The sequence below is a fragment of the Myxine glutinosa genome, chromosome 12, assembly GCF_964187855.1.
Source record: "Myxine glutinosa chromosome 12, kmMyxGlut1.1, whole genome shotgun sequence".
Classification (NCBI taxonomy): Eukaryota; Metazoa; Chordata; class Myxini; order Myxiniformes; family Myxinidae; genus Myxine; species Myxine glutinosa.
Genome location: NC_136272.1, coordinates 63821868 through 63833995, shown reverse-complemented (window position 1 = coordinate 63833995; position 12128 = coordinate 63821868).

The following is a 12128-nucleotide window of genomic DNA, read 5'->3' as shown; positions in this document are numbered from 1 at the left end:
CTACACACTATATCCTAACCCTCCCGGGCTAGTTTTCACTGCCAAACCCCATAAACCTAGTGCTCCTTTGCCCCCGCTGTGAGGGATGGTGGCTTGGCCATCACCATCACATGGGGCATCTCTCACTACCAATTTTGCACACCAAATTCCAGCCAATCAAAAATTTGCCAATCACTACCAGTCACTCTACCATTACCAATCATCACTCTGCCAATCCTTTGCCAATCATCAAATTTTGTTTTTCTAATTTCGGGTCCAAAACACTATCCTCATCATCACAGTCTACTCACTAGAGCCTCTCAGTGCGCCAATTCATCTCCAAAGCTCGGCTTCGTAAAGCCGAGCAATGAATGCGGGTTGCTTGGTGCCGGCGGCTGGATGCGTCCGGCATTCGGTGCAGGGACGGGGCTTACCCGGGCCGAGATCCCACGCACCATCTCGGCACGGAGCCGTCCAATGGCCCGATTTCGACCTGCCGGAATGCCTCAACCACAAAGGGTTGTCGTGACGACCCTTCCTACAGGGCCGCCCGCTCCGCTTAGTGGAGCACGGACGCGGCCGTTCAAAGCGCGGCCCGGCGTGGATCTCGCACGGCGGTTCTTTCGAAACCGCCGCGGATCCCGCGGCACGCAAAGCTGCCCGGTTCGCACCGAAGGCCCGATTCGGCTATACGTCGCTCTAACCGCTAACCCGGTTACCGTCGATGCTCCACTCGCATGCTCACACCCCGCAGCCCGTTCCTTGCTCATACATCCAGCCGTCTCCATGCTCTTTGTCATTGCTCCTTCCCTGACACACCCAGGTACACTCAATCCGCTTACAGACTTGGTCACACACCTGACCAGCGCACACCTTTGCACACACTCGTCATTCGCACACCTCACCAACACACCTCTTCGCGCCCCCTCCTCGGTCACCTCCTCTGTGACAACCACAGGTGTGCTCTCACTTACACACCCAACGACGTGCCTCACTACCAACTCCAGCGTGCATTCCCACACACGCTCTACCATTCCAGGTGTGCATCCTTCCATTCCAGGTGTACATCCTCTCTCAGCTGCCACAACCAACTCACGCTCCGTGTCACTCTCACTACTCTCAACTCCACACTCGGTCACGCACTCACCCTTACTTTTGACAGCGCACTCTTTCCTCATGCACCCGTCCATTACACACCTTTCTCGCGCATCCTCTTGCGCACACTCTCCCGTTACACCCTCCGTAACACTCACCACAGGTGTGCATTCTCCCTTACTCTTGACAGCGCACTCTTTCCTCATGCACCCGTCCGTTACACACCTTTCTTGCGCATCCTCTTGCGCACACTCTCTCGTTACTCCCTCCGTAACACTCACCACAGGTGTACACTCTCTCGTTACATCCTCTGTAACACTCCCCACTCCGTGCTTCCATGTGCCCCCTCGCACACGCGCTACGACCAACTCACTCTCGACAGCACACTCACTCCTTGGCGCGCACTTTTTCCTCACACACCCCAGAGTCGGACATTCTCGCACACCTCCTCTTTCGCACACCGGACCTGTCACACACTTCACCAGCGGCCTCTCACGAACACCCGGGTCCACAACGACCCCCAAGCCGACTGAAGCTCCCCTCACATCATATACATTTCCGCATATATCGTCACTCACCTCGGTACCTCGTCGTCGCACCTCCTCTGCCACCTGCAAACTCTTTATTTGGTTAGTGAGCACATATTCATGATTTGAACACAGACCTTGCACATACTCCATCACCTCCTCCCTTATATCCTTTTTAGTTTCCCTCCGTCTCTTCTTAATTTCACTCACCCCTTCTTCCACCTCTTCTAATTTTTCCTTTACCTCCTTCATCTCCCGGTGCGCCCCCTCTATCTCTTCCTCCAACGCCACTTTAACCGTTTCTATGTGCGTCCTCACCTCTCGGTCCTTCGTCTCCATTACTTCTGTCACCTCTTCCAACCTCTTCGGCAACCCCTCATGTACCATCTGACATTCCTTCTGTGTCGCTATTAATTCGTTCTTGATGTCTTTTTGTGTCGCTTTTAACCCCCCGATTATTGCAGTGTTCTTTTCCACTTGGTCCACGAGTTCCATTTGTCCCACTGTCAGCTGTTCTACTCCCCTCGTCAGACCCTCTATTCCCCCCTGTAACCTAGCCGTATTATTCCTCACCTCTTTCTCCATACGCTTCTCACCTCACTTTACCTCCTCGTGTACCCCCGAGACCTCCTCGTATTTCCTCCTTCATCTCCTCCATCTCTTTTGTGGATGCCGCCCTCACCTGTCCTAATTCATCCCTTTGGGCATCCAATTTGGTTTCTACCCCGATTTTCACCTCCCCTAGCTGCTCTCCCATTTGTTTAATTTCCCGGGCCGATTGCTCCCCTATTTCCCGCAATTTGTTTTCCATCTTGTTTTCTAACCCCTCTAACCCATTTTTCACCTCTTTTATCCCGTTGTCTAACCCCTCAACTTTATTTCCCAACTGTTCGCTGGTACCCCTCGCTTCGTCCCTCATTGCCCCCATCATTCTGCTTTCCATTTTCTCACTATCAGCCCTCCTTCTGTCTTCCATTGCTTCACCCGACTTAACCATAAAGGCCTTTATTTGTTCCATAAATAGCCCCCAATCCATCGGCGGCGCTGCTACGGTCGCGGCCGCAGCGACATTTGGCGCCGCCGTAACCACGTGCGCGAGAGCGCCATTTTGCGCGCCTGAAACCTCCTCTACCACATTGCCATTGTTCTCCTCCTCCCTTTCCTCCACATACATTTCCCCGAGGTCCTGGGTCGATTCTACCCCGTCTATTTCTCCCACCGGCATCCCGTCACCTTGACCAGCCATAGCGCGACTTTCAAATTTAGGATTTTATAAAATACAATTTTTGGGCCACTCGTAATTTGAGTGTGCTAAGCGCTTCAGGTCCGAATCCGACACTCCTGACACCACTTGTTACGGACACGGCTAGGATGTTGATTGGCCGAGTGGATGGCCGCCGCGCCCGAACAGTTACCCCGACTAACCCGATTCCTGAACGTTGGCCAAAATCGCGCCACAGATATTCAATAGTGAAAAGACAAAAGCGAAGGATGTGAAGAAGAAGAACACCAAAGCAAAAGGGTTTGCAATACGAATATAATTTATTACTATTTACAGGACCAAAGAAACCAAGGAAGAAGGAAAGATAATAAAATAAAGCAGAAAGAGGGACGGACCAGAAGGACACAGTGAACTCTAGCTTAACTAAACAGGCTTAACTTAACCCAGGGACAAGACAAACAAAACAAACTCACATACACAAGAAGGATGGAATGGCAGGAATGAATGCTGGAAGGAGGAATGGGAAGGTTCAGCTGGGGCAGATGGTTCGGGCTTGATCCCGCACGGGACGTCGGGCTGGACCTCGACGGCCACCGATGCCACCGCAATCTGGCTCCCGCGGGGTAACGGGTCGACGCTGCCTGGTGGAGTCAACGCTGCTTGTGGAGCCCAAAGCTGCTGGTTCTCTGGCTAAACTCTTTCTTGGAACCTCCCTGGCGCAACTCCTTCTTGGAACCTTTGGCGCAACTCTTTCTTGGAACCTTTGGCGCAACTCTTGTAATTCACCTCTCCCTCTCTTGCTTAGTCCAACAACAACTTCCTTGCTTGGTCCAACAACAACTTCTTGCTTGGTCCAACAACAACGTCTTGCTTGGTCCAACAACAACTTCTTGCTTGGTCCAAGAACAACCTCTCGGCTTTCGCGCGCGCGCTTTATAGCGCCTCAGGCGATCCAGCCGCTGGTGTCCAGGACACGCCCATCGGTCAGCTCGCCTCGGCCCTGATTGGTCGGCATGGCCCTCTGGCTCCGCCCTTGATGACGATGGGCGGGCACGCCCTTCTTCCCCAAGCTGACCACGCCGTAATGGCGGCAAATGCAGTTGGCAGTAGAGGTTTTGGGAATGGGAATGAAAGGGGATCTATCTATTTGAATTCGGTGCAATGGAGTATTAATTAATGGAAGACAAAGCCTTAACCTAATACACAGAATAAGGAAATAAACTACTGAACAGGGATATATGGTGTCCTTCGTGTATGCTTTATGGAATTAACTACGGGAACGCCCTTTGACCTTTATACAACACTGGAGTAAGGAGGGCGATATTTTTACAACTATTTACACAACAACAACAACAACAAAAAAACATTCTCATATCCACAACAATATGTAGACATTGTGGAGGAACCCTCCCACCCGCTCTCCTTTCTTACATAATATGTAGACGTTGAAGAGGAACCCTCCCATCCACTCTCCTTTCTTACATAATATGTAGACGTTGTGAGGAACCCTTCCATCTGCTTTCCTTTCTTACATAATATGTAGAGGTTCTGGAGGGTTCTTTAGCTCAAACGCCTAATGACAGTTTTTCTCTCCGCTCACCGACACACCACACATCACGTGACCATCTTATTGAAGCGATCTGTAGATTTTCCGACACCACCCACAATGTACTGAAACAGTGAAGCCGTTTTCATGTCACGTGACTCATCTCCTCTGTGGATTTGAAAACACGTCATAATGACGTCACTTGCTATTTTCCCTCGTATATGGTAGTTCTCAAATGTGTTTCATGTATTTGAAATAATAAGTTGTGCATCTGAAAAGTTGATATAATTTTTATTTTATTTGCGTTGTATTTTACTTCTTTGTTCAATACATACAGCACCTTCTCCTTTCCTTTATTCCCCAAGTTAGAGAACCAGGGGCAGTTGATATGCTTTGGGGATTGGCTCGTTTTGGGTTCCCATCTGAGCACTTGGTTCATGATAATGGGATTCCAAGTTCAAATCCCATTTATAATTTGCGAAAATTGAAGATTTTTCATGTGTATTGGTTCGTCTTGTGCGTTATTCTGTCAATGTCTGTCTGTTTGTTTGCCAATCGCCTCCAGGTCACAATTTGAAACCGATCTTTGTCAACAACTTTGACGAATTCCTAAAATCAAAAATTTTCATCCGATGGACTTGAAATTTGAAGATGATTTGCATATCAGGTCATTCAATTCAACCACCAATTTATTTGTGAGGTCAAAAGAATGCTCTACTGAGTGACATTCTACTTTGTTCTCTTTTTCCAAGTGTTGCTCGATGAGTGATTTTTCATTTGTCTGTCTGTTTGTCTGTGATTAAGATATCTCAAAAAGTTGTGGACGGGGGTTAGGGGGTGGAGGGGATATCTCGAACTTACCGGGCCTGAGGCTACCATGCACGAATAACTTCGTGTCTTTGTGCCGCTGCAGGTTGCTTGTCAACCGTGAGTGCCAAGCAATTTACCACTTGTTCCAGTGTCCGCCATCTATTACCATTTAACTGGAGGTCATGTGGGCTCCTGGCCAAGGCACGCGCCCTCGATATGCACCACCCTTATCTTAATTAGATCTTAATGTGGCCGAGTGTTAAACCACGGGGTGCATATCAGACTAACGAGCCAATCAGTCGGGGAATTATAATCTTCCGGGCTGACCTAAGTGCAAACAGCGCTGGATCATTGGAGGAAAAGACGGGAACGGACAGATTGGAAATGAATGTCAACAAGGGATTTATTATTTACAGGGCATAAGCAAATCATGCAAAAAAAAATGGGAGGGAACTCAAGAGCTTTAGTGTTCAAGGTGGGAGGGGAAGGTACACGTAAAGGGAACAATGGGGGAATGCAAATACAAAATGTACAGTGAGACATCGCTGGCAAATGAAGAATGCAAGCGACTATGTACAGAGCAACGAAAATGGACAACAGAAAAACCTTAACTTATGCCTTATCTACCGCTATTACACAATACAGGGCGTCCATCGGCTATTCACAGGAGGTAAGATAAGATTAGAAAGACAGTGTGAGGACAACGGCCTCTCGCTTACCGGGCAAGAGCAAGTCGTACTCCCACGGCCCAACGCTAAAGGGGAGGAATTTATGTGGTGTTTCATGGTGCGGGTTGGAGATGATACAAGGTGTGGTGCGTGTAAGCATGTCTAGGTGCAGGAGAGAAAATGTGAAAATGCGTTATCAATCGGTGGCTGCTCCAGAGGAGTTGGTCTGTTGCTCTGCAAAAAACAGTTGGTGGCATATTGCCTCCTCGTTGAGCTCTTTTGAGTTCAGTTCGACCTTTATACTACCAAAGCTGAGAAAAGATGTCTAAGATAATAGCCTAACGTGTGAGAACTAAAGGTAAAAGATATATGCAGCATGGCTTGGCTTCCGTCATATGGTCTGCTCGCTCCGTCCGTTCAAGTGCCTCGACCCCCAGCTTGCCCCGCCAACATGAGCATCACCTCTCGAGCATCCTTTCACAACGATGTCCCCGAACAAGGTCTCTGACAAGACCAAAGCCAAAGAATCAGAGTGCAGGACCAAATCCAAAACCCACACCTGCATGGATCCTGCCCTGCGGGGTTTTATACCTGAATAGCGAGGGCAGGGCCTAAAGCCGGATCAAAATGAGCTCTTGGTAAAAATATGGCTGCCGATTGGTGCACTGCCGCTTTGGCTCCACTGACGCCAGCTTTTGCAACGGATTTTCTCAGTCAGTCGGGAAACTACCTCCACTTCTTGCTCTCCTTGGTCATTTGTGGTAAGAGGAGCGAATACATCTGACTGCAAAGAACCAACGGCACCGTTGAGATGGGATTGCAGCAGTGTGGCATGGTCTCACCACTTGGCAACATCATGCTTAAGTCTCTCCAAAATCTGCACTGCCTCTAACCGTTGGCGTCTCTCTATGGCTACCTCTTCACCAAGCTGCTTCCCAGATGCATAAGTTCAGAAAGTCGAGCCTCAATTGCAGCACATTCTCTAAGCTTATGTTCCACTTCGGCTTGAGCTTCAGAAAGCTGTTCCCGGAGAGAAGCATGGTTTTCTCCAAGTTCTCCCACAATGCGACCCAGATCCTGCTTCACATGCTGCTCAGTATGGAGGGCACTCCCCAACTCGGCATGCTCATTACTCATGTGCACAAATCCATTCTGTAGCTCCGCAAGCTGCTCCTTGAGCCGACAGTTTTGTGAAAAAGCACAACCAAGCGCAGCATGCTCTCCTTGAGCACTCTCCAGCAAATGTTGACGCTCTCCCTCGTCTAGCTCCTGTTCACCCGCAGATGTCTCTGCGATACGATACGCTGCTCCAACTCCTGCAGGGGTGTCTGCGTGACTTCGACTGTGCGCTGAACCTGGTCCCACTCTGTGCACACTCCTGCTAACTGCTTATTGTGCTGCTCAGGCACTTGTTGCCATTGCTGTCCTTGCTCCAGCAGCTGCTTGGAAAGCTGGTCTCGCTCAGCCCCCAGATACCAAGTTGCTTCCATCAGCCTGGCAACCTGCTCTTCCAGCAGTTTAGAACTCGTTGAGGCTCCATTCCCTTGTTCCATGATTTTCAGTGTACATGTCCTTGTGATATGCCCAACACCCCGACACATGAAGCATATTGGCTTACCATCATTTGTGAACTTAGGAAGTGCTTTGGGTTCCCCATTTCTTTCATTAGGCTCTTCCCCTCTTTGTGCGGCAAGCTCCCTGACTGCTTTGGTGAGTTCACTAATCGCCCGCCCCTGGTCTGCAATTGCTCGAATGCGTCATCAAGTGTAGCGGTTTTCTGTTGGTTTGCATTTACTACCGTACAATGTACACTTGAATCAGAGTCCAGTGGAACCTCAATACTCCTACTCCTAATGACCTTAGTAGGGCAAGGCCATCCATCTTCCTCCTGAGGCCAGAGGATGGCTTCATTACGGACCTGAATGAGAGACACCCCTGGTTCTTCCCTGACTCGTTTCTGGAGTTCCCTCCTCAAGGAAACATCCCTAATCCCTTCTACAAACTGGTCTCTTAAGGCAACTCTCTCCTCTGGGACGTCAACACCTGACTGTCTTTTTACAGAATCTAAAATATGTGCCAGTGCATGTGAGTCATCACGTAGATCCTGTCCCTCCTTCTGTTTGCGACCATAAAATGACTGTAGCAGTTGCGAGACACTACACCTTTCCTCAAAACCTTCCTTCAGGAACCCCAACAGGTCACCCGAGCGGCCATCCTCCCCACCTGTGCAGCCATCCTCCCCACCTGCGCAGCCATCCTCCCCACCTGTGCGCAAGCGCACCCCCGCTGAGGCTGACCCCCGTAACAGTGACATAATCAAGTCATTTTGATCGTAAACTTGCAATTCCCTAGCACGCACCACACGCTCCACATCTTCAATGAAACCCTCAACAGAACGCCCATCTACACTAACCTCACCACTAAAAGGGTTAATGTCACGCTCTCTAGGGACATATACATAGGAGTGTGAAGCTCTTTGTCCCAAATCTGCAATAGCTGCCATTGCCTGTGTATGATTATTGCTAAGTTATTTTATCTGCTGGTGCACATCTTCCATAACTGCACCAGTATATTCTTAATGACTTTTTTAAAATCACTTTACAATGGTTACCAACCTACAGTGACTATTACAAAAAACACAGAAACATATACACTTTGGGATCTCTCAATATCTCGCCCGTGGACGTATCCTCTGCTGTCCCATCGACTGGGTCCTGTGCAGGCCTCCCCGACATTGCACCACTATATAATCCAACATCCTCACTGTACTAACAAGCCACCATTGTACTTGTACCAAAATGTTGGTCTAAATCCACCAACACCCCACCCCTGCCCCCCTCACCTTGTCTGAACTCACACCTCCATGTGACTATGTGGTGGCATCCATCTTGGTTGGATTTTTCCAACATTGTATTTTTAGCTTTTTCAGCTTTCCTCTCTTTACATCAGCATTTTAATATCTAGCGTTAGTTTCTAACTATGTCTGCTGGTGAAGGATGTGTTATTGTAATTATTGTAACACCCTTGCATGGTGTGGTCTCACTTTTGAGGTTTTTTGTGGTGTTTTTTGGGATGACGAGGTTGGGATTGGGGTGGGTTTGTGACGACGCCTAAAGGTAGGAGTAGTAAGCGTTCCTTGTCTCACCATTAGTTTTGTCCTTCGGGTCAAAGTTCACGTGTTTGTTCTGTTATGTATGACTATGTATTTTGGGCCCTAAGGGTCAGGATGCATCTGTGGTGGTTCGACAGGTATTGTATGGCAGTACACCTTGGTCTTCAGGTTGTGCCTTGTACCCTGCTCGATACACGACTCACAGTGCAGTCTCTTCTTGGCAAGGATTGCACTTGGTGGTTTGCCATTGCCCTCCCAGAAGTCAATCAGGGCAGGCATTTGTCATTTGTTTCGAGTTCTGGCAATAACTCAGCTACTCTTCGGGAGGGACACCGTGGGGTCTTTAACATCCACGACTATCCCGCTTTTCTGGAATGCAGTGCCCCTTGTTACAGGTAAGATGGTCCTCATGTTGCCGACCTGGGAATTGTGTGTGTGTGTGTGTGTGTGTGTGTGTGTGTGTGTGTGTGTGTGTGTGTGTGTGTGTGTGTGTGTGTGTGTGTGTATTGTAGTTTATTTTGGACTAAAGGTACGTGTATGTGTTCACCTTTGTAAATTTTTCACATTTTACCTGCAAAGATGTTTTTATCTAGATGTAACAATGCTATCTATGTAAGAGTGATGTTGATGAACCCATTTTGGTTACTGGTTCATCATCAGGTTCTGTGGAGATCTCTGGAAGAAGTGACAGTTAGTTACAGAACTATCATCAGTAGGATCAACCTCTGACCTATATCCATGGTATTGAACACCTGGGATTCATCGTCATGACCTCTGTTGGGAAAACGTTATTTTGAAATTGGTCTCCAAGGTCTGTTTCATCCTTGGCATTCTCTACCTCACCAGGTCTTTCCTTGATTCTGACAAAGTTCTCAAGGCCAACAAGGATTTTGAAATTATTGATCATGACCTATTCACGTGGATCCCAATGTCCACCTGTTCCTCAATGTCAAGATGACAAAGTACAATCTTCTGCTCTATCGCTTTTTCTTGTCTTGATTTGGTACAAAGAAAAACAAAGATTCCTGAAGATCGAAATAGAGTTTTATTTATGTGTATGTCACCTGTGGCTGCTGGCTGCATCATTGTTCTGTGGGCGTGGCTGTGCCGCTGATGCAGTGCCCTTGTTACCAGTAATCTCGCACTCATTTTGCCAACCTTGGAAAGATGACAGGCTGAGTCGACCCACCTGGTGTTAATTCAACGGCTCGACAGGGTGTTACCCTCGGATTTCAAGTCAGCCACCACTCAACACCCTAGGATGTTAGATCTGCCATCACTCAACACCCTAGGATGTTAGGTCAGCCACCACTCAACACCCTAGGATGTTAGGTCAGCCACCACTCAACACCCTAGGATGTTAGGTCAGCCACCACTCAACACCCTAGGATGTTAGGTCAGCCACCACTCAACACCCTAGGATGTTAGGTCAGCCACCACTCAACACCCTAGGATGTTAGGTCAGCCACCACTCAACACCCTAGGATGTTAGGTCAGCCACCACTCAACACCCTAGGATGTTAGGTCAGCCACCACTCAACACCCTAGGATGTTAGGTCAGCCACCACTTTTTTTTTTCTTTTTTTTTTGTGTACAAGATCGAGGCTCGTGAAAGAGCTAACATTAATCACACAAAAAGACAAACCGACACACAAAACACAAAAAACAAGGGGAGCGGCAGACAAGATGGGGAGAGAGGGGGAAGGACACAAAAGAGAGGGGGAAGAGGGGGAAGGACACAAACACAACATTTGAGAGCAGGGACATCGGGAGGACTTGGGGGGAGGTGGGAGAGGAATAAAACATATGAACACTGCAAGGACTCTGGGGTGAATTACCGGGGGTAGAAAAGATCAAGGTTTTCGATGGGGGAAGATAAGAGATGGTGGTGAACAGCTGTTTTAAAGACCTGGAGGGAGGAGTGGGATTGAAGGGAGTGGGGGAGTTTGTTCCAGAGGCGGGAGAAAAGGGGAATGAAAGAGTGAAGGTGAGCAGAGAGCCTAGACTTTGGCAGTTTAACCATAAGAGGGTTGCAGGCAGATCTTGTGCGACCTGAAGGAATATTGGGGGGACAGAGCACAGAGAGAGAGCTGGGGGAGCAAGGCCGGAGAGGAGTCGGTAGAAGACAGAAAGACCACCAACCTGCCTGCGGTGAGTGAGTGAAAGGCCCTCGGAGTTCACTACATCGCAGGAGATTCCAATGATTCTGAAAGCTTTGGCCTCAACAGCGTGAAGACGAGCAAGGTGTGAGGCAGGAGCACCAGCCCAGAGGGGGGAACAGTATTCCATTGAGCTGCGGATGAAAGCCTTGTATGTGGTGAGGAGCTCAGGTGTGCCAAGGAAGGACTTCGCACGACGGAGGATGCCCAGTCGGCGACTGGCTTTGGAGGCCAGCTTGGAAATGTGGTTTTCCCAAGAAAGATCATGGCAGATAGTGAGACCCAAAAGCTTGAGCGACAGAACTTCTTGGAGAGGATTGTTGAGAAAGTAGATGGGAGGGTTGTCCAGTCGGTCCTTTCGGAGAGACATTGTAAGAGTGTGAGATTTGTCAGGATTGAAAGACATGTTCCACTTGTTTGACCAGTCTGTGATTTTGTCCAGGTCTGCAGAGAGTGAGGAGGCTGCAGACTGCCGATCTGAGGGATGAGGAATGGAGCGACAGAGAGTAGAGTCGTCAGCAAAGAGATAGAGAGGATTTTCAAGAGAGTCAGAGAGATCATTGATGAAGACCAGAAAAAGCACAGGGCCCAGAACACTACCTTGGGGAACTCCAGCCTGAACAGGAAGAGGAGATGAGAGAAACCCATTCAGGGCCACACGTTGACTACGACCAGAGAGGAAGTCCGCCAGCCATGCGTGGAGATTTCCATGGATACCAAAGGAGGAGAGTTTGGTGAGCAGAGCAGGGTGCCAGACCGTATCGAAGGCACGTGAAATGTCAAGGGAGACAGCTCTAATTTCCTGTTTGGCGTTGAGGACCTCCATCCATTGTTGAGAAAGCAGAAGCAGCATGTCCAGAGTAGAGTGACCAGGTCTGAAACCAAATTGATGATCAGAGATCAAGCCATTGGAGAAGAGGAAAGATTTAATATCTGAAGCAATGATGGATTCCATGACTTTGCTGATAATTGGGAGAAGGCTGATTGGTCTGTAGTTGCTGGGATCTGTT